Source organism: Jaculus jaculus, chromosome 7 (assembly GCF_020740685.1).
Source record: "Jaculus jaculus isolate mJacJac1 chromosome 7, mJacJac1.mat.Y.cur, whole genome shotgun sequence".
NCBI classification, from domain to species: Eukaryota; Metazoa; Chordata; class Mammalia; order Rodentia; family Dipodidae; genus Jaculus; species Jaculus jaculus.
In genome coordinates, this window is record NC_059108.1 from 16231985 (window position 1) to 16254928 (window position 22944).

The 22944-nt window shown below is 40.1% G+C and overlaps 1 long non-coding RNA gene across 1 annotated transcript; it reads left to right on the forward strand.

Moving 5' to 3' along the window:
- Nucleotides 1–1021: 1021 nt before the first annotated feature.
- On the forward strand, nucleotides 1022–5967 carry LOC123462042. Its single transcript, XR_006638063.1, has 3 exons — nucleotides 1022–1043; nucleotides 2540–2633; nucleotides 5574–5967. It is a non-coding gene; the product is annotated as an uncharacterized LOC123462042 (long non-coding RNA).
- Nucleotides 5968–22944: the final 16977 nt, after the last annotated feature.

Below are 22944 nucleotides of genomic sequence, written 5' to 3' on the forward strand. Positions count from 1 at the left end.
CAGCAGTTTCAGTTGTACATCTCTGATTGGTTGGGGCAGAAGGTGCGAAGGGGTTGCGAAAGGCAAGAAAGGGACATGTCTGGGCATGTTTGGCCATGTTTGCAGGAACTGACTCAGCCCCCAGAGCCCACCACCTTGGGCATGTCCTTTTTGGTCATAGTTCAGAGGTTTTGCAGGAACTGACTCAGGCCCCTGGGTGGCTATCTTCCCTGGCCACCTGTCAGGGTCACTGTTGATTAACAGCCCTCTGTTTGTGGATTTTCCCAGAAGTTTTGCCTGCCTCTCTGGGAAACTGAAACTTAGGACTAGTTAAGGCGGCACCTCATTGAAGCCTGTCATGGTGTCCATTTGGTCCCTTTACTACCTCAACAGCTGTGCGTGGCTGCATCACCTGTAACCTTAGTACCACTAAAGAGAGCACACACCAGGAATCACCCAGGCTCGGGTAAAAGAATGAGCCTTTCTATCAATAAAACACTTCACTTAAATATTAACAGGCAGAAGAGTGATGAGCCTGTTCCAGCCACGACAGCTGAGTGCCCTCCCACAGGCGAGTACCCAGTGTTCTGTATTTGGTTACTATTTTTCTCCTGTTGTAGCTTCCTGAACATGTCTATTCCTCTCTTCAGTGTGGAATATTCCTTTCAGTGTTCTTTGTAGGAGTGGCTTAATGCTCATAAATTCCTTTCACTTGTTTGTTTAGTTTCGTCACCAAATGCTTTTTTTTTCTCCTTCTGTTATCTGACATACTTTTGCTATGTATACTATGAGTGTGGGGTAGAGTAAGGGTGACTGGACACCTGAAGGTAAAAAGGGCAGAAAAGTTTTTCTCATTGCTTACCTAGTTCCAAAGAACCGTTCTTCCATAAACAGTCAGGACCTCTCCTAGGAGGGAGGTCTTTCATAGGATTGAAACACTGTGGTTGGTCCAGTTCAGCCCCTGAACTACTAACCTCTTCCTAAGACAGCCTAATGTTATAAATACTTGTGCAAGGGGAGGGCAGGCTCTTGCTCTCTGGTCAGTTAGGAACGTCCAGCTGTGGGTGAGTGTTTCCCTCACTGGGTCTGGGCAGGCTTGGTCCAGGCCCAGGCCCAGCCTGGAGGGCCCCCTAGTCCTTACTCTCCACATGGGTTCTTTATCTCCTCCGGCTCCCCAAATGGCAGGAGCTCCTTGACCTTTCTTTCCTCTTTTCTTTCCATGCTTTTTTCCCAGGTCTGTCTGGTCACATGAGTCCTGAGCTACACATGACCCACATGGGCTTTGGGGCTCCATGTGGTGTACTTCTCTTCTCCCCACTTTATTTCCCTAGAAACTCTCAGCCTTCCCCTTTCTTCACTCCTTTGTAAAATCTGAATAAAATGTGATTATTTTAAAAATTATTCTCTTGAATTGGGAACTGCCAATTCTTTGGTTTGTAGAAATGAACTCAGGGCTTAGGGTAGCAGGAAGTACCCCAGAATCCCAATTTCCCCATTATAAGTAGTTTGGGTTGACAGCTGTCATCTTTCCATACTTGAAATACATCATTCTATACCCTTCTGACTTTTAATGTTTCCATTGAAAAGTTGGGATGGAGGGCTGGAGAGATGGCTTAGTGGTTAAGCGCTTGCCTGTGAAGCCTAAGGACCCTGGTTTGAGGCTCGATTCCCCAGGACCCATGTTAGCCAGATGCACAAGGGGGCACATGTGTCTTCTGCCATTATGGGACTTCTTCTGCTTCCCCCATAACCGTGCCTGGTCTGAAAGTTCATCCCAGCAACATGAGGCCATCTGCTACATTAGATGTTATTGAAATATAAGATTAAAAAATCTATTAAAATATTAGTATTTGATCCATGCCATCTCATGCTTATATTTTATTTACTTGCCAATTAGTCTACATTATATTTTAAAAGCAACCCTCTTTTACAAATGGAAATTTTGGTGTCCTACATAGTTGCATTCAATTTGATATTTCAATTTTAAGTTAAGGAATGACACACACACACACACACACACACACACACACACACACACGATATATCTGTGAAAGTAACTAATTTAAAATTGGCAGTAATGTATTTCTTCCTTGATTAGTTCTTTTTTCCCTAATGGAGGGTTGAAAGAAAGCAAGTTAATTTTTGTGGCATTTGAAAATGTACTGAACTGAAAATTGAGTACATGTTTTCTTTTCTTGCCAATTATTAGTTTTTCCTCATAATCATGCTTTTGGATAATTGGCTTATTAAAGTCTGTTCAGTATTTTTATTCTTTAAATATGTTATTATGCTCATCAACATAAGAACTTTTTTTCTTTACTTTCTTTGTTTCAGTTTGATATTCTACCTTCAGATTAGCTTTCAGCACTTTCCTCATGCAGTACATACATATCTCTATTGACCACAGTTCTGAAGATCTGGGATAAGTTTAATATTTACCTATAATACAAAGTGCTTTCATTTAAATGACAAAATGTATTGAATCATTTTTTTTTAAATAGCAACCTTGGATACTCAGTCTTTCAATGCAATACTCTGTTATGTCTTTCTCATGTTTCAGTTGAATTTCTGTTGAACTGAATTTTATGGCATTAATTACTGACTTGCCCGAGTTGGACTCATTAAGAAAAAATGTCTCAGTACAAATCTGAGAGGTAAGACTCATTAATCTTGGGTTTTACTTTTACTAAGCCTTGTGTACAGGAGGAAACCTCTAAACATTGATTGCCACTTGGGGCTGGGGTTGATGGAAAGTGGGAATAGTTTCCTGAAAATGCAAATACTCCATTAGCTTTTATAACTACTCTTCAATTAAAATAAAAATAGAATTCTCTAGGGAGGGAATCTAACCAGAAAGATCACCTCACTGTAAATAGGTCAGTCAATTTTATAGAAGAAAGCCTCTAGCATCTAGCTGTGGTTTTCAGATATATTGATTTATCTAGTCAACAAATATTTACTCAGTGCATACACTGTTGAAGGCCCATAAAATTGCATTTTATACACACAGAGACATGCCTCAGTTTTGGCAATATGGCAGGTGAAACAAGAACTAGTTATTACCACAACTATTACGGTTAGTATAGTAATGACCACCTCTGCATTTCTTTATATGCCTGGCATTTCTCCTAAATCCCCAGTGTCCAGGTTGTTTTCACTGTCTCAGCAGAGAGAAATGCACATTCATTTTTCAAACAAAACATTGAGACAACTTAGGTGGAAAAGATGCTAGGTTACAGCCTGTTCCTGTCTGCTTCATGGCATAATAAAATATACTTCAAGTCCGTAATTTTAATTTTTTTGAGGTAGGGTCTCACTCTAGTCCAGGATGACCTGGAATTAATTTACTATGTAGTTCTAGGCTGGCCTGGAACTCACAGTAATCCTCCAACTTCAGCCTCCCGAGTGCTGGGATTAAAGGTGTACACCACCACGCCCATGCTAGTAACTTTAAATTTTTATATATTTTATGTTTTTAGTGTCCTACAAGTTTGCTTTTGCTTTCTAAGTTTCCCCTTTTGATTCTTATTTCAAGGGTTTATCTATAGAGTATTTAGAAATATTTTACTTGCTGCAATTTCTTTTCTTTATTAAGAATAGGAATAAATAACATGTAATAAAAATCATAATGAAAGCGTAGACATTTAGAAACACAATTTCCCTGCCTGTCCTCAAATTTTGGTCACCATGTTATGGTTTAATATCTGAAATTTCTCCTAAAGGCCCATGTGTTAATGAGTCAGTTGTCATCCTGGGCTGCTGTGGTGCTGTGAAGGCGAACGTTCCTCCACAGCCGTGTGTGTTTGTGATTAAGCGTCATATACATGATATCATGTGGTAGATCCTTGTTGGAGGAGGTGGATCACTAGGGGTGGACCTTAAGACTTCATCGTCCAGGCTACCCTCTCTTGCTGCTGCTTCTCAGCTGATTATATAGTACTTTCTTGTCTATTTTTGCTTACTTCCCCTGCCGTGATAGAACCACCTGTAGAGACTGTACGCCAAAATAAACCCATTCCTTCTGTAAGCTGCTTCTGGCTGAGTGTTTTCTACCACCAGCAGTGACAAGGTCACTGCTACAGAAAGCTGGGACCATGAGTGGAGCTTTTGCTGTCATAAATCTGGCTAGGTGCTTTTTAGTCTTTTGGAATTGGTTGGTGGGAGGAATATGGAAAGGTTAGGAACTCTGGATTAGATAATCCTTGTAGTGCTGTAAGCTGAAACTAATGGACTATTCTGGTGGGATTTTGAAAAACTTAAATGCAGAGGGAAGTGTGGACTCAGCGTGTGAGCTTTTGGAGAGGATAAAGACTTTGTTGTGCCAGGTGTGGTGGCGCACACCTTTAATCCCAGTAATCGGAAGGCAGAGGTAGAAGGATCACCTGGAGTCTGAGGCCACCCTGAGACTACATAGTGAATTCCAGGTCAGCCTGGGCTAGAGTGAGACCCTACCTTAACAAAATAAAACAAAACAAACAAACAACAAAAAAAAGGGCTTTTGTTGGGAGCTGGGCTAGAGGCAACCCATGTGATGTTCTAGCACCATGTGCCCACGTTCTGAGAATTTGAGAGAAGTTTAATTTAATCATAAGAAATTGATGCAGGGGATGAAGGGATGGCTTAATGGTGAAGGCGCTTGCCTGCAAAGCCATAGGACCCAGGTTCGATTCCCCAGGACCCACGTTAGCCAGATGCACAAGGGGCCGCATGTGTCTGGAGTTGGTTTGCAGTGGTTGAAGGCCCTGGCACGCCCATTCTCTCTCTCTCTCTCCCTCCCTCTCTATCTCTCTCCCTCTTTCTCCATCAAATAAACAAATAAATACAAATAAAATATTAGAAAAAAAGGAAACCGATGCATTTGGCCAAAAGGAATACAGGACATAAGGATGTGGATGTGAAAAATGCAAAGTTTGGTGGAGAGGAAATGTGAATAGACTTCAGGACATAGATTGGAGCTATTTCAGCTGAAGTTGTTTAAGAGGTTATTGCTATTCTGGGTGTGCCAGTTTCTCTGCAATGGAAAATAGAGGGAGTGCTTGAAAGGGAAGGCCTGGCAAAAGAATGCTGATAGAGTTTCCTGGTCCTCAAAGTTGGACTGTACCTCCTTTGGACGAACAAATTTGGCAGCACTGCTCATCTGATACTAGTTTTAGAAATAGGATGAATGCAGGACGCAGAGCGTTCTTGTATTGCAACTACAGTTTGTAGGCCTGCTGAGGTGTGAAGGTAGGGTTGTGGTCCCTGCACAGAAGCCATTAGAGACCATTTGTATGAAGCTGAACCTTAGGTTTAAATGGAGACACCAGGATGCTGGAGAATGCCGGGACTACGGGATGGCTGCCAAGGCTCAGGGTAGACTCTGCCTGAATTGCAACTAGCATAATTGCTCAAGACTGTGGAGCCCAGAGGATTATATCATGAGTTCCAGGTGCCAGGTATAGAACTATGAGGTGTGATGTGTGCCCTACTGATTCTCTGTTTTGTATTGTTCCAATCTGTCTTTGTTTTGACCTCAGTCCCCTTTTGTTGAGTGGGAATGTTTACTCAGCAGCATGATGTGTTGAAGCTAAATAACTTGTGTTTTAATTTTACAGAGCTCACAGTGAAGAGACGTTCTTCAGTTTCAAATGAGACTTTGGACTGTTGGTAGTGTTGGGCATGATGAAGATCATGAGGACTTTTAAGGTTGAACTGAATGTATTTTGCGTTATGTGATGGCCATGAGTCTATAGGAGCCAGGCATGGAATGTAGTATTTAGAAAGTAAAGTCTACCCTCCTAGGCTCATGAGTTTTTGATTAAGCTTTATACTTGACATTGAGTTTTGGAGCCTGGATGGAAGATATAAGTCACTGAGGGTGGGCCTTGGGGCTTTATAGCTCAGCCCACCCTTGCTAGTATTAGCTATCTCACTCTTGTTGCATCCTCCCAACTGATATGACAAGATGTGACTCCCTGTTGCTTGTTCAAGTCATTATTTCGCTCATGATAAAACTTCTCCTCAAAACTGTGAGTCAAAATAAATCTTTTTCTTCCATAAACTGCTCTTGGTTGGATGTTTCATCCTAGCATTGAGAAGGTATCTGCTATCGGGGCTATTGGGAGATGGAAGAACTTTTAGGAGGTAGGTCCAGTGGGTGGAATTTAGATCATTATGGGCAAGCTGCTGAAGGAATGCAATGACCCCTGTCACTTTCTTGCTTCTTGGACACTCACAAAGCTCCACCACATGATTTTCATCTTGATGTTATGCCACAGGGCATGAAGTAATGGTATGGTACTATAATACCATACCATACCATACCATACCATGGACTGAAATCTCAGGAACTATATAGGTCCAAGATAAACTTTCCTACTACTATGTTGATTTTTGCACATGTCTTTTGTCATAACAATGAAAAGCTAACAAAAACCAAATACATTTCCTTAAAGCACATGATAGGGTACAGGTAACTATGTATAAACAATGCTGTAGGCCAAATCTGATCATCTAGCTATGGTGATAAATATAGACCAAACTTATTTGAGTTTACCAGACTTGATTGAATATTTGCTATTTAAAAAAAATTATTTATTTATTTTGGTTCTATTCCTCTAGAGTCCATTTTCTTTTTTTAATTTAATTACTTTTTTATTATCAACTTTCATGATTATAAACAATATCCCATGCTAATTCTCTCCCTCCCCCTTTGAAACTTCATTCTCCATCATATCCCCTCCACATCTCAATCAGTCTCTCTTTTATTTTGATGTCATGATCGTTTCCTCCTATTATGATAGTCTTGTGTAGGTAGTGTCAGGCACTGTGAGGTCAAGGATATCCAGGCCATTCTATGTCTAGAGGAGCATGTTATAAGGGGTCCTACCCTTCCTTTGGCTCTTGCATTCTTTCCACCACCTCTTCCACAATAGACCCTCAGCCTTGGAAGGTATAGTAGAGATATTTCGGTGCTGAGCACTCCTCTGTCACTTCTTCTCAGCGCCATGATGCCTTCTGAGTCATCCCAAGCTCACTGTCATCTGAAAAGAGAAGGTTCTCTACCAAAAGTGAGAATAGCATTAATATATGTGTATGAACATTAAGGGAAGTGCTTCCTGGACAGTTTGATGAGCATAGTATATACATTTATCCAGACAGCAACAGACATTACACCCCTAGGGCTCATGACTACCCCTGTTTAAGTTTTCAGTATCAGGGATATATTCCCTCCCATGGAGCAGGCCTCCAATATATTTGCTATATATATATATTTTTTTTCCTGAACTGCGTGTTGCTTTTGTGCTTATGTGATGAACACTTTTGGAAATATTGCATTTTTAAAACCTAAGAAACTATTAGTACACTTCTTTCAAACTTAAGTTCAGATGGTCATATGAAGTCATAAAGAAGATGAATGATTTCAAATCCTCAGGTTCCATTCAAGGACTTAGCAAATGTGAGGAAGGAACTGAGACATAAAAAGGCATTAAGAAAACATTGCAAAAGCAGGGGCAAAAAGATTGTAAGATCCACAATGGGTATGAGACATGGTTCCCCCAAGTACCTCACAGGAACCGACTGGGGCCTTCATGGCCCACAGTGAATTCCATAATCCCACTAAGGAGGCACCCAGGGTAACAGAAGCTGGAACAAGGGAATAGTAAGAGTATAATGTATTATAAATAAAATTAAAAAAATTAAAAAGGCATTAAATAATAACAAAATTATATCCAAATACTAAAATACATAAAACATGCCACTGAGAACTATAAATAGGAAGGAAGACTTGAGAGAAGACAAACCATGAGACAGGAATCTCCTCAACTCAGTAAGTGAGCAACTGATTCTAAAAGTAAAGTAGAATTCTGGGGATTGAAAACAAAACCAATTCTAATTAGTACCTTCGGAGAGATGCATAATTATTAGTGTATTTTTTATTTTCCCTCAGCATTCTAACTTTTAGAAGAAAACTAGCATCAACAAAAGCAAATTATTATCTATAATCTTCCCTCTCACCCCACACACTCTACATTTTTCCAATTCAAAGAGCCAATTTTCCTTTTTTTCAAAGGGCACTTATTTTCTTTTGAGATTCTGTATTTTTCCACATAAATAATAAAAGTCTATCAATTAATTAGTGAAATTAATGATTATTAAAATAGAATTCACTTGTAACAATATTTTTAGGAAAATATTTTGTGAAGAATTTTAAAATATGAGTCCTGTAGGTAGCTTTGTTGAGATTTTATTTGACATATATACTCTCTTCCCTTTTCATGAATGCAAAGAGGCCCTATATTTACACATTACCACGTCCATTTTATAATGCCATATTATATAATAAAAATAATGATATCATATTTAATTTCAAATCATAGAATAAATGGCTATTTTGTGTCAAGCATAGTGTATAGTACCTTGTGTTATAAAAGTGGATACAGAGATCAAGATAGGTTTCCAAAACAAATAAATAAAAACAGTTGGGGCTGGAGAGATGGCTTAGTGTTTAAGGCACTTGCCTTCAAAGCCAAAGGGCCCAGGTTTGATTCCCCAGTGCCCACATGAGCCAGATGCCCAGGGTGGCACATGTGCCTGGAGTTAGTGTGCAGTTCTCTCTCTCATTAAATAAATAACTTTTAAAAAGTAAAACAAACAAACAAACAAAAAACAGTTGTTCATTATGGCAGAAACCACTAATATTAGTTAATATTCATGAGCTCATTTTCATTTTCTTAGCCTCCCATGTTCAGCTCAGGCCTGTTGGCTGATGAGAAGTTTCCTGTTTAAGTGCCTCAGACCCAAATTCCTTCCTCTCCTCATGTGCCAGCTGGAGGATGCAAGGCTGTCCTTATAGCAAGAAGGCTATTCCTGAAATACTCACTGTGTGTTTAGTCATTACTGTGATAATATAACCCCCCCCCAAATCAACTTACTTGAAGAAAAGCTTTCTTTTGGTTTATGATTTCAAATGGTTCAGTCCATGGTGGCTCGGCTTGTTACATCATGGTGGGTGTCGGTGATGGAAGTGGCCTGTTCACCTTATTGTTGCTGGTAACAGAAGAGAAAGGGCAGGAGGAGGAGTCTAGGGTCTTAGAATCTCCTTCAAGGACATACTCGCCTCCCCCCGCACCATGATCGAACTTCTCCCCACTGGGCTCCATCACATAAATCTTCCACTGCCTCCCAATGGCATCACAGACTGGTAATCCAGCCTTTAACACCTGAGACCCTCAAGGACATTAAAGCACAAATTGTACCACATGATTTTGTGGAAAGCTTCCCTACGTATGTTACCCTGTGATAGCATCAAGAAATACACTATTGGAGATCATTTGTCATCAAAACTGGTTGGTAATGGGTATAACTAGTAAAACCATGATTACAAAGTAGGTATCTACACAGTATGGCTGATTTGGACCTAGAACTCTTGGTTGCATTGCTTGTACTCACCTGAATCAGGTAAGAGAGGACAAAGAGGAAGAGGCATCAGTGACTCAACAGCAAATGAAGGGTCCAAACTTTTCCTAGAATGATGGACTGCTAAGTGCTGGGGCACTGACACCAGGCAAGAATTTTTACAGTACATAAACAATTGGTCAAACATTTTTTTTTTCCTAACAACTACCAACCCACACCCTTGGTTGAACAGAAAGGAAATATAGCAATTGTAAAAGTAACTAGAAAAAAAAAATGTCATGTTCAAGAGAAACATGTTGATGTTTACTTCGTAATGAATAAGAGAAAGAATGAAAATATCATTATATGTACAAAGTGATGTAAAAATCATAATTGAGAAAAATAGGAACATTTTGTGTCTTTACCATGGAGCTGCCTAAAGCCTTTTAATATCTACACAAATTGAGGTAATGCAATAAAATAAATGCATTTTACATTAAAATTATTAAGAGTCATTATTTTCCAAAGTAATAGGGCAATTATCAAATGAAAAAGAATCCTGAAATTATTCTGTGACTCTATTATAATATCAATATCGAATTTATAAGACATAACCCTTTTTTAGGTAGTATTAGATCATTTAAGGATGTGACTATCAGAGTGGAGCATGGCTTAAAAGATGCTTTAAAGAATTAGAATTCCAAAGATGTACTCAAAGTGAACATTAATTACTTGATATTCAACTTGTATAGGCTCATAAAAAGAAATGATTTGGAGTTCTGGAATACCAAGGTGCTTCATGAGATCTCATTTTATTTTCTAATGATTCGAAGCAAGCCCAGGGCAATTTATTCTTTTTTATTTATATAACCTCTGCTTCCATGGTCTCCACACTTCAAACTTGGATAAAAATGTGGGTGTTCAGAGGGGCTGTTGTGAAAAGGTGATCCTCAGGTTGTGTGTGAGTTGTAGCCATTGAAAACTCTTATCTTGGACAATTTACTTGAATGATTCAGTCCCAAATTATAATGATGCCATTTAAAAAAAAATTTTATTTTTATTTATTTATTTGAGAGTGACAGACAGAGAGAGAAAGAAGCAGAGAAAGAGACAGAGAGAATGAGCCCTCCAGGGCCTCTAGCCACTGCAAATGAACTCCAGACGCATGTGCCCCTTTATGCATCTGTCTAATGTGGGTCCTGGGGAATTGAGCCTCGAACCAGCACCCTTAGGCTTCACAGGCAAGCACTTAACCACAAAGCCATCTCTCCAGCCCAGTGATAGCTTTTTTTGAGTGAGATTTTTTTTTTTTTTTTTTTTTGAGGTAGGGTCTCACTCTTATCTAACTCAGGCTGACCTGGAATTTACTATGTAGTCTCAGTGTGGCCTCAAACTCATGGTGATCCTCCTAACTCTGCCTCCTGAGTGCTAGAATTAAAGGCCTGTGCCATTTCCTGTTGCTTTTAAGAAGAAAAAGTCAACTTTAAACTGATACATTTTTTTTTAATTCATGTTAGTAAAAGGCATGAATTTAAGTCACTTTCTCTGCATGTAGTAGTTGCTCACAACCACTTAGATCCTCATCAGTAGAAACTAGGAATGTGAAGTTCAAGATCTTCGTGTATTTTCTTTTCTCAGAGATTAGAGATAGGAAGCATGTATATAGTAGTCAAACTCCTGTTTGCAGCCAGGCACTTTCCCCAGGTATGTTACTGAGGTTAAGCCAGAGTAATGGTATCTGTCTCCTTACGTATGTGGGAAGAAGGCCATACATTACAGAGTCTTTAAAGAGGAACTCTGTGTTCTCAAAACTGAATGCTCCAGTCCACGAGGACAATCTGCTCTGACATGGAATGGGACAAGATTTGTTGGCTGGGGACACAACTCCGTTGAAGAGCTTCTCTCTAGTACACATGTAACCCAGGGTTCAATCCCCAGCACCATAAAAACAGACAAAAACAAAGACCTGAAAAATTGGTATTTATGTGATACATCATAATTTATCAAGGTTTAAAAAAATTATAATATCCCCTGTGAAATGAAATTCTTGTAAGGTAGCTGTACTTTCACTCTCACTTTACAGATGGCCAAGTTATACTAACCCAGTGTAAATGATATAGGCAAAATTATAAAGTGTGCCTTGTATTAAAGCTGAAAGATCCACATGAACACACTTTGCAGGAAAATTATTCCATACAGTGGTACCCAGAGAAGGGAGAATGACCAGAGCTTCAATGACTAGTGTGCTATAAATATTTTTAAGAGAACCAATGACTTAATTGTAATATGACCTAAACATAGATACCAGGGTGGGAGAGATGGCTCAGCAGTTAAGGGACTTATTTGCCTAGCCTGTTGGGCCAACTTCAATTCCCCAGTACCTATGTAAAGCCAGATGCACAAAGTGACTCACAAATCTGGAGTTTGGCCTGGAGAGATGGCTTAGCGGTTAAGCGCTTGCCTGTGAAGCCTGAAGACCCCGGTTCAAGGCTGGATTCCCCAGGACCCACATTAACCAGATGCACAAGGGGGTGCATGTGTCTGGAGTTTGTTTGCAGTGGCTGGAGGCACTGGTACGCCCATTCTTTCTATTTCTCTCTATCTGCCTCTTTCTCTGTCGCTCTCAAATAAATAAATAAAATTTTTAAAAAGTCTGGAGTTTATTTGTAGGGGCAAGAGGCGCTGGCACACCCATTTTCTCTCCTTGTCCCTTTCTCTCCCTTTCTCTCTCTCCTTGCAAATAACTAAATAAAAATATTAAATATAGATACTACTAAGAAAGGGATCTTATTTGATTTAATATAAGAACAACTGATCATTTTTTTTTTTTGTCTGTTATTTCCAGGATAGACAACAGATCCACTTATTTTGAGCTATGGTTTATGCAGGTAAATGCTTTGCAAATCTGATCAAAATAATATATATGGAAAAAAAAATAAAGATACCATGAGTTGAGCTTTAAAACAGCATTGCTTCTCTTGATTTACTTCAGTGAGGTTTTTAGTTTCCTTACTTTTCAGTCGGGGTGTCTGGGGACTCATCATCCCTACTGACCTTGGAAACAGCAGGTTGGGGAAAATTTCTTACTGAGCTTCAAAACCTTTCACCTCAGGGGTCCGGCTGTTCAAGCTGAATCACAGTTCTTCTAACTCTCCCTTGTCAAGGCTCATAACAACACTGTAACTACTTCACTTTAATAGACTGCTTCAATAAGATCTATAAACATGTGTTTAGAAACAATGTTTCTATGGCAATGTAGCATTTTTCCTGAGCAGTAATTATGGAAGTGAAAATGTGTTAATGGATAGGTGGAGACATCACACCTGTTTCTAAGTGAGTTGAACATTCATGCTGTTTTCTTTGTCAGAATTCATTGCTTAGAATACATGCTCTTTGCAGATCAGTTCACTCTCATCACTTTAATCATTTATTGTTAATCACGCTCATGCAACAGACAGGGTAATTTGGGTTAAGTTTTGAATGAAGGAAGGGTGGTGTCTTTGGGAATGTGAAACAAGTGGCTGTTGGAAGTATTAGCGCTGGTATGAGAGAAAATGACATGGAGATAGACAGCATTCAATAAATGCAGACGCTGGCGGAAATGACTGTGAGAAGTCCCAGGAAAGGAAACTGACTACAAAATTAGGAGTAAACAAAGGAAGTAAGTAGAAAGTAGTACAGGATACTATGAAACAGAAAAACAAACAAACAAACAAAAGCTCACAGACCATGAAAGAGATGATGGTGGCAAACTATTTAATTCTCTCACTAAGCCAGGACCAAGCACCTGCTATGAGTCATGGAATTCTGAGTGGTTAATGTCATTTAGTGGGGGTAATATCCTTTCCTGAGACTTGGGATGTTGAAATTCCCAGATGGTAAGCAGCAGACATTGACTTTGACCTGGCCTTTTGGTCCTAAGGTTAGAGTTCTTTCTACCATAATGATGCTACTCTAGAAGAGAATTGATTCCTTTAGATTTTTTATTACATATTTTACACTTTCTGAATAAAAATTGGGTCTTGAAAAGAAGTAGATATGTGGACTCAAAGAGCTTGAGGCAGTGGAAACGCTGATAAAGTAGAGGGAAAGACGATGGGCAGTTGAGTGGGGAAGGAAAGTCAAGGTAAGGCCAGGGCGTCTCTGACTGAGCGCACAATGGCTTACATGGGAAAACTCTGCCGGAACTCTGGTGTGTTTCCTTACACTTTCATTCATTTGTAGATCTGCAAGATTCTGAAGAAAATCATAGACTGCATATTTTGGTTCAATTACTTATCCTTTCTCAACCACAAACTATGAAAGTAGTTTATTAAATTACAAAGTTAACATTGTTTGTTTAATGAGCTAATTCTTGGCAAACTTTTACCTGAATAGATTAAAATCATTTTTTCAAGTTGATAAAAATAAATATCCTCTCATAGAAATTATTTTCAGCCTTAATGCAGAGCATCAACCTGACAAATTAATAATTAATGTCAAACAGTATAATGCTGGAGATTTAGAAGCACTAATTCAATCTTCTCAGAAAATAGCTGAGTGATTTGCAATTTAATAACTCAGTATATTCTGCAGTCTGGAAATGACAATAATTTGAGGTCCAAACAGAAATAAACTTTCTTCCTGAATTTCATTAAATAATTTTCAGAATAGTTCGGAGAGGGCCCAAGTGCAAAATAAAATCATTTACTCAAATAAGCTGTCTCCCAATCACTCTTATGCCTGAACTATCATTTTTGCAAACATGCAGAAGCTATTTGCATATCTATCTATCTATTTATATCATTTCTTTTTGTCTGTATTTACTCCAGTTTGGTTAGAGGGAAGCTCAGTTCCTTGAGCCAAAGTTTACCTTATATTTAGTGGCTCTGTTGTATTCATGGGCATTTAGAAATCTTTTAGCCATTATGATTGAGGTACTCACGAAAACCTATGCAATCTGTATGTTTTGGGGTCACTCTTCACCTTCTGCTGAGTTGCCATTATGTGTGTATAAGTATACATTTTTTCCAGAGGTCCTTCAAGGTGCAGAGTTTTCTTCTGTGCATTGCATATTTTGCTCAGTAACTTCTGTGTGCTTAGCATTGTACACAGTGCCCTTGGAGATGCAGGGGATATTATTAGCAATTGCTTAGGCAAGATTTACAGTCTTCATTTAGCAGGAGCATCCAATCCAAGTGGAAGCCCAATACATATGCAAATGCCAAGCTGTGTGATCCACACAGTTCCTGCCAGGTTGTCAGAGGAAGGGAGGGGAAATGAAATTCAAGTAACTTATGAAGGCTACCTGGGGGAAGCGTGGGCCAAGAACACAGCCACAGTTCAATAAATCTTAGGTGACTAGATAAACTGTGTAGCCATAAGAAGGATGCGAGGAAGAGCATGGACATTCCAGGTGAGGGTCACAATGGTGGCGGCTGCTTCCTGCAGTTTTGATACTGGCCAGAGGATGGACTATGGAATTCTGCAGCGCTGAGACCCTGTTTTTTCAAATAATCCCTCTATCTGAATTTTACCTGAAGGCAATAGATTTACAAACTCCCTCATATACATAGTGGTTTACTGCTTTTGTGAGCACCTCTCAGAAACTGAATTTATGCCACACAGTGATTAACCATCTCTACCAAGACGAGGAAATTGAAGCTCAGAGACTGCCAAAAGCCAAGTAGAATACATGTGCAGTGACCATGCCCATATCTCCAAAATACTTCTTTATTTTTTAATGGTGGGTCACTAAAAAGAACATCTTTGCAGTGAAATGTTATGGAACCACTATGTATTCTTTTGTGACTTCCGCAGGTTTATAAAGCATAAGACCATATGATAGTTGCTGAGAAAAGTAGGTCTAAGAGGAATGTGTTAATGTTTGTTTACTGAAATATTTCCTTTAAGGCTCACAATTTGTTTTGCATGTGGATACATTGTGTGCAGTTTGCACATGTGCATGAGTGTTTGTATAAGTGTGGGCACATGTAAGTGTGCACGCATGTGTTTACTTGTGCATGTAGAAGCCACAGATTGGTTATCACTTCTCCACTTATTTATTTATGTATGCATTTATTTGAGAGATAATCTCCATCACTGAACCTGGATCTCACTGACTACACTGGACTAATTGACCAGCAGGCCCTGGGAATCCCCCTCTCTCTCCACCTTCCCAATGCAAGGATTATATTTATGTGCCAACACACCCAGCTCTACCACCCTGACCTTTTATGTCGAGTGCTGGGGACCCAAACTCAGGACCTCATACACACGTCACAAGTACTTTTCCTACTGAGCTCTTGGCCTAATCCCACACTATTTGAAGCCCCATCACTAGTGAGTGATCAACGTTTTCCAGAACATTTGAGCACCTATTCCAACTTGCTTCACCCCTAAGTTTGACTCTAGCATCTCTTTGAATCTTAGCCCGCCCCTTCATCTTCTATCCTTTAAAAAAATTTACTTATTAAATATATACTGGAGTTGGTGTGGTGGCACTCACCTTTAATAGTAGCACTAAGGAGGCTAAGGTAGTTGGATCACTATGAGTTTGAGGCCACCCTGAGATTACATCATGAATTCCAGATCAGCCTGGGATAGATGGTACTTTGAAAAATTGAATATATATGCTAGAATGAAAAAATGATTATTTTAAAATAAAACATAAATTTACATAATCCTCTTGTGCTACCCTCCGTTACCCCTTCTTCCCGCCCCCCTCCACTGAATCCCTTCTTTGTTACTAGTGCCTCTTTCCATTTTACTTTTTATTTGCCCTCCTCCATTGTCCACAATGTTATACAATAGGCCCAATATTATGCGTGTCCTGTGCAGGTAAGGACAACTGCTGTGAGGTCAGATCTTGAGTACAATGACCACTTGGTGGCTGGAAGGCAGTGTTCGGGTTCTGAGGCACTCCTCTCCATCTTTTGGCTACTGCATTCTTTCCACCACCTCTTCTATTACAGTTCCTGAGCCATTGTAGGGTATAATAGAGATGTTTCATTAACTTCTAAATACTCAACTACCTAGTCTAATTAGTGCTTTGATGAGTTTCAAGTCTCCAGAGAGCTGGCTTAGTGGTTAAAGCGCTTGCCTGAGAAGCCTAAGGACCTATGTCAGACGATTCAGATCCCACGTAAGCCAGTTATGCACAAAGGTGAGGCAAGCGCACGGTCGTGTGTGCCCACTAGGTGGCACTAGGTCTGGAGTTTGACTGCAGTGGCTGAGGCCCTGGCACACAAAGACTCCTTTTCTTTCTCTCTGTCACTCAAGATGGCTTGGCAGTTAAGCGCTTGCCTGTGGAGCCTAAGGACCCTGGTTCAAGGCTTGATTCCCCAGGACCCACGTTATCCAGATGTACACAGGGGCACACGCATCTGGAGTTTGTTTGCAGTGGCTGGAGGCCCTGGCGTGCCCATTCTCTCCCTCTCCCGATCTCTGCCTCTTTCTCTGTGTTGCTGTAAATAAATAAATAAATAAAAAGAAAAAAGAAAAAAGGATTAATTAATTTTAAAAAGTGGAACTTCTAACCAAATATGAGCTCAAATGTAGGGGCATGAACACAAGTATTTAAAAGGCAATTTGGTGGGCATAATATACCCATTTCTTTTTAAAAATATTTAATCTATTTATCTGTGGGAAGAGAGAGAGAGAGACAGAGAGAGAGATTGAGAATAGGTGCACTAGAGCCTCTTTCTGCTGCAAAACCCCAGACACATGCACTACTTTGTGCATCTGGTTTTAAATGGGTACTGAGGTGTGGAACCTGAGCCAGCCTAAATTGGTAAGCTTTGCAAGTATCTTTAACTGCTGATCCATCTCCCTAGTCCCCTATATCCATTTCTCAAAATTATAGATACTGTATCCAAAACAAAAGGGCTTTCCCATGTGCTTGTCTGTTTTTTTTTAATCAAGTTATTAAAGATTGAATTGGATCTCCTCTCAAATCTTTATGTTGGAATCCTGTCCCCCCAGTACTTTAGAATATTACCTCATTTGAAGCAGTGTGATTGCACTTCTGATTAATTACATTAAGATGAAGTCTTTTGTACTAGGGTGCCCTCAAATTTGGTACCACCGGTGTCCTTATCGAAAGTTGAATCAAGATACACACATATGCAGGAAGACTGTTATGTGAGGATATAGGTAGAAATTGAAGAGATGCATCTGTAAGCCAAGACATTCCAGTGATTGTTAGCAAATCTTCAGCTGTCAGAAAAAGAAGGACATGAATTTTGTTTCCTCACATCCTGGAGGAGGAACAAACCCTGCTTACGCCCTGACCTTCCGCTCCCAACCTCCACAACTGGGAGTTAATAACTTTCTGTTGTTTCTGTTAACCCAGTTGGGGTTACTTTCACAGAAAGCTCAGAAAAGCCATACTTTAGTCATATCCTAATTCACTTTTATAGGACACAGCTCTCCTGCTCTTCCGTCCCCTACTTGTAATTTTCAAGTAAATTCCACAAGCTTCAACATGAAAGTCACCTCCTCCAGCATGCTTCTATTCTGCCTGTTCCTTCTAGAGTGTATTTCCCCATTGGTTCTAAGCCTCTTCCAATAGTCTTATTCCATTTCATAGTCACAGCCCTTAGGCGGAAAAAAAGCCTTCCTTAGTCTATCAGCCAGTATATGTGAGTTTTAATAAGAAGCTCATTGAGGGTCTGGAGAGATGACTTAGAGGTTAAGGCACTTGCCTGAGAAGCCTAAGGACCCAGGTTCAATTCCCCAGTACCCACGTAAATCAGATGCACAACATGGTGCATGCATCTTGAGTTCCTTCTCAGTGGCTGGAGGCTCTGGCGTGCTCATTCTCTCCCTCTCTCTCTCAATCTCTCCCTCTAACTCTCAAATGAATAAATAAATAAAATAGTTTTTAAAAGGAAGTCTGTTGACCAATGACTCCCTGGTGCCTTTGCTCCTGACTTATTACTGTCACAAAACTATGGAGTGGTGACCTTCCGAAATGGCACAGACAGTGTTTGGTGGAGTAGGTCTAAGGGTAGGATAAAAAGGTCATTAGCATCTCTTGACAGCACTTTCCTGGAGGCTCAGATGGGATCAGGATGTTATGAACACTCCAGTGCAGATGGCATTAGATTAAAGCACCCTGGCTCCCAGCATCCAGTTTTAATTTCATATCGATGCCTGAGGAGTGGGCTGGATATTGTAGGGCGAATGTTTTATGGCTATAATTGGAACATTTGGTACTCTAGATAGCTGCAGTTGTTTTAAGATGTAGGAATTATTAACTGGTATCTTCATTGTTCATTTCTTTCTTTCCCTCTAAATAAGGAAAAGGCATTAATTTCAGTTATTTTGAAAGGAAAAGAATTACACCTTCTAAATGTAATGCATCTGAATTATGGGTAGTAAATATGCCTTATATCAGAAATGAGGCTAATGCATAATTATTTCCTATCATTTTACTGTGTATGCTTATTTGGCTTTGAGAAATATAATTTACTGATTATGTAGGGTATTGAAAAACAAACCTCCTACTTTGTTTTAAGACACTGAACTTTATACAAACAGTAACTTCCTGTCCTAGTGTGTCCAGAAGCAATCATGCTAGCAATGAAAGAACATTCTGTTTCACACTGTTATACCCTTGCACCAAAAATTCTGAATTTTTGTAGCTTGATGATGTACTTTCAATTTAAAAATATTTTTTTGACAGCCTAGAGAATTATGGCTTAGAATTTAAGGTGCTTGCCTGTGAAGCCAAAGGACCCAGGTTCCCCAGAACCCCCATAAGCCAGATGCACACAGTACACATGCCTCTGGAGTTGGCAGTGGCTAGAGGCCTTGGCTTGCCTTGCCCATTCTCATTCTTTCTTTCTCTTTCAAATAAATAAATAAAATACTTTAAAATTTTGACTCATTGTTTTTTGTATGTGGGTGCGCATGCCAACTGTGTATGTGGGCATGTGTGTTCATGTGTGTGAAGATCAGAATATAACCTCAGGTGTCATTCCTATCACCACCCACTATTTAGAGAGAGGGCCTTTCACTGGCCTGTAGCTGGCTAAGTAAGGTAGCCCGGTTAGCCAGTGAGCTACTGAGAGCGACCTGTCTCTGCCTCTCGAGAACCAGGACTGTAAGCCTGTGCCGCCTTGCCCAGGTTTTTATCCTCCGGATTGAGCTCAGACCTTCATGCTTGCAGGACAGGCACTTTGCCGACTTAACTATCTATCTTCCCTGCCCCTAAAAATATCTTGGCGTCTTATATTGTTCTCAACACTGGGAGACAGAGATAAAACATAAACCTTCTCTCTCTAGCTATCTATCGACATACACGCACATCACTTTATGCATATATTAATCTTTCTATCTATTGATAAACACTGAAAGTGTTTCTTTTTTTTTTATTTTGAGAGAGAGAGAAAGAGAAAAAGGAGAGAGAGAATGGGTGCACCAGGACTTTCAGTGTGCTGCGAACGAACTCCAGTTGTGTGGACCCCGTTGTGCTCACGTGCAATATTGCACACTTGTGTAACTATGTGTCTGGCCATGTGGGACAAGGAGATGTGAACATGACTTCTTAGGCTTTGCAGGCAAGTGCCTTAACTGCTAAGCCATCTCTCTAGCCCCAGAATGTTTCTGTATTTTAGCTCTTGTGAATAATGCTGTTATCAGCAAAGGTATACAAATGTCTCTTCACACTCTGTTTTAGGTTCTTTTGATTATAAACACAGCATATAAACTTCATTACTGCCGTGGTTTAGAGGAGTTCAGGTGTTGGACACAATCCACTGGTGGGGTGGAGCCTGCCTTGCAGCGCTGTAGCAGAGACTGAAAACTGGGTCCATGCCGAGCCTCTCCATGTTGTGAGGTGCTGATACTAGGAAAACTCCACGGAGCTGGAGGACCGGAGGAAGTGCCTTGTCCTTTCTTCCCTCCAGGTCCCCACCAGCCTCCCTGTTTATGTGGAGGATAGTGCTACGCACACAGAGTAGAAATTGAATCCAGTTTTCCATTTCTGCAGCCCTGTGATTACCCCTCGGGATCAGGGCCCCAGTGATCTTGGAAGCCTGTGCCCCTATGCTGTGGGGCTGCTCCCCAGGATCAGAGATCTCAACATTAGCTGACTTTTGCTTCCTCTCCATAGCCTCCATGGCATCTAGGTCCTCACCATCCCAGCCTCTTATTTTCCTCCAACCCAAACTTACAGGTGTGAGTCTCTTCCTGAAATTGCTTTGTCCTTATGACTTAGAATTCTTTTTTTTGCACTTTCAGCTATTTGATTAGCAGTTCTTTATATTAAATTCTATTTTTTGTTGAAATAACCAGCTTGTTTTCTATCTCCTGACAGAGCCCCAATAATACAGTGTGTATGATTTGATTACCCTGATCCACATTTTCTTTGAACTTCTATTTTTTTTTGAAATCCATTTATTTTATTTATTTATTTATTTTGTTTTCAGGTAATGTGTGGCATTTGCACAGTTCTGGCTATATTTCATATCATTTTAATTCATTTCTCTGAAATGCTTATCGGTGTGACTGAAGCCATTCCCCCATGTGAGTTTCAAGTTCATTTTTAGCACTTTCTCTGAAACAGTCCAGTCAGTTTCCACAAGCTAGCATGCACTCTCACATCTTGCCTGGGGTGTAACTTGAACTAACCCCACTGCTAAGGTCCCTTTTGGGGACTGCCTGACTAGTCTAAGATGAGATCCAAAATGTCCCCTTCAGAAGTTCTTTGCGCCATGGTTACACACTCTGTCAGTTTCTACCCAAGCTGTGAGTTTGCTTGCACCTCCTCAATGACCCAACATTGACTTCCTACTGTGTTCTTCCATCTAGTGTTTTCATTATTTCTCTCCAGATAGATCATGGATATCTTTCTTTATTTACTTATTTAGAGAGAGAGGGTGGGTGCAGATAGATAGAATGGACATTCCAGGGCCCTTAGCCACTGCGAATGAACTCCAGATGCATATGCCACCTTGTGCATCTGGCTTATGTGGGTCCTGGGGAATAGGACATGGGTCCTTAGACATTGCAGGCAAGTGCCTTAACTGCTAAGCCATGTCTCCATCCCCACAGTCAATTTTCTGTAGCCTGAATTTATACTTGTGTGCCCACTTCAGGGCATGAGAGAGGAAATCCTAATAAGAACTTTTGTCTGAATTGGATTCTGTTAAACAATAAAATGCAAACATTGGGCAGGATGTTTTGGACTATACAGTATACTATGACATTAGACACACACACGCACACACACACACACACACACACACACACACACACACATGCATAATGGCCTGGTTCAGTGGTACATGCCTTTAATCCCAGCACTTGGGAGGTTGGGAGGTCAGGGTAGGGGGCATCCATGAGCTTGAGGCCACACTGAGACTGTGTAGTGAACTTCAGTTCAGGTCAGCCTGAGCTAGAACAAAACCTTACCTTGAAAAAAATCTATATATATAGTCACCTGTGTCACTAATGAAGTTGCAGGTGAGGTCACAGCAAGCACAGTCATACTATAGTGCTCCTCAGTTGTACAGTGAAACCTCTAAGTAGATAATGACATGGATTGTCTAGCTCTGTGTGGAGTAGGCTCTTTTATTCATTAAATGTACCATGCATACTATTGCTGCATATTTCAAGTCACTATGCATTACTCCTATTTTATAGAAAATAAGGCTCAGAGATCTGACTGAGTAAACAAAACAAGAGTCATTGCAATGTCACATACTGAGCGGGACTTTATTTTTAATCTTCTGTTTCTAAGCAGTCCATGTGGCATCAAATAAGGCTTCTTCTCTCTACTAAAGCTTTTCTAAATAAATGACTTGTAAATAGATCTATTTAAAGGTAACAGAATAAAATGTACATAATAAATGTCCACATAAATTTATGACATGAAATTATCTATCTATAATTTGCAGAAAATTGTATGCAGGTAAGGTGTGTGTGGGTGTGTGTATTTGTGTGTGGGGATGGGTGTATGCATGCACACCCACATGCTCAACATGTCCATATGTGTTTGCCATGACATAGTTCCTGAACTTGGACATATGACCTTGAGAGTAGGACAAAGTCATTCTCTCTGAATTTTCTCATCTCCACCATGACAATGAGAGCACCAGCCTCATCGAAGATACAATTATGGCTGAATTTATCTTCATGACATCCCCGGCTGTCTCCTTATCAATATTCCACAAATGCCAGTCCACTTGCGTTCACTTCAGATTATCGGGAGATAAAGCAATACTGTATCTAACTATGAACAGGAGCAGGGAAAACTAGGCAGACTTACCGAGTTATGATAAAGTTGCATCAGAGTCGAAAAGTCAAGAATTTAATCACTTTTAGAACAATAAGATACGACTTTCCATTGTTCAGGATGAAAGGGGAAAACCTTCAAATGGGTAGCCCCAAAACAAAGAAAAACTAATTTAAGCCAATTAGGCTGCAATGTGTTACTGTGTTATTATGGTTCATATCAATCCGAATATCCATCAGCTTCTAGAATGAAGACAAAGGACAACAATGAGCACAGAGGCAGTCTCCTCACTGAAAGCACCATCCTCTCTGGCTGGTGTTGGCTTTTGATGCCCCGAGGTAAAGGGTCTGGAGTGTGGCCTTGTC